Raw genomic sequence first — 995 nt, 5'->3', positions numbered from 1 at the left:
CGACTGATGCGTGATCTCAAACACGCAGCAGGCGCTTGGGTCGATGAACTTCCGTCAGTTCTTTGGGGTTTGATGACAACTCCCAATCGATCGACTGGACAAATTCCTTTCTTTTTGGTCTATGGAGCCGAGGTTGTCCTGCCAAGTGACCTGCTCCACAATGCACCCCAAGTCGAGCTCTTCTACGAAGAGGAAGAAGAACAGGCCCGGCAAGATTTAGTCGACCTCTTAGAGGAGGAAAGAGAGATGGCCTTGATCCGATCGACCATTTATTAGCAAGACTTGCATCGATTCCACGCCAGAAACGTGAGGGGTCGAACCTTTCAAGAGGGAGACTTGGTTCTTCGAGTGGATCAACAGAAACCACACAAGCTCGCCCCTGCTTGGGAAGGCCCCTTCATCATCACCAGAGTTCTCCACAATGGAGCATATCATCTTTACAGCGTCGAGCATCAGAAGGACGAGCCACGGGCTTGGAACGCGGAGCTGCTCTACCCCTTTTATACTTAAGCACTCGTTCAAATAAAATTTAATAAGAAATACCTTTGTAATTTTTTCATCAAAGACAAGAGCTCTACAGTCTTCTTGCACGATTGTTGTTGTTTTTATTTACCTCTGAAATCCCCCAGTGGGTGGGCTTAGTCGCGAATCCGTTTCGCCTAAGTTTGAAAGAAAATCCTACCGAGTGATGAGCAAGCCTCTCACTCGGGAGCTTAGCCGCGAATCCATTTCGCCTAAGGTTGTAAAATCCTACCGAGTCGTGAGCAATCCTCCCACTCGGAGGCTTAGCTGCAGTCCAGTACTCGCCTAAGTTTAAAAAATCCTACCGAGTGGTGAGCAATCCTCCCACTCGGTGGCTTAGCTGCAGTCCAGTACTCGCCTAAGTTTAAAAAATCCTACCGAGTGGTGAGCAATCCTCCCACTCGGGGGCTTAGCTGCAGTCCAGTACTCGCCTAAGTTTGTAAAATCCTACCGAGTGGTGAGCAATCCTCCCA

The sequence above is a fragment of the Triticum dicoccoides genome, chromosome 3A (assembly GCF_002162155.2).
Source record: "Triticum dicoccoides isolate Atlit2015 ecotype Zavitan chromosome 3A, WEW_v2.0, whole genome shotgun sequence".
Classification (NCBI taxonomy): domain Eukaryota; kingdom Viridiplantae; phylum Streptophyta; class Magnoliopsida; order Poales; family Poaceae; genus Triticum; species Triticum dicoccoides.
The sequence above is the reverse complement of the archived record's forward strand: the minus strand, read 5'-3'. Positions refer to the sequence as shown.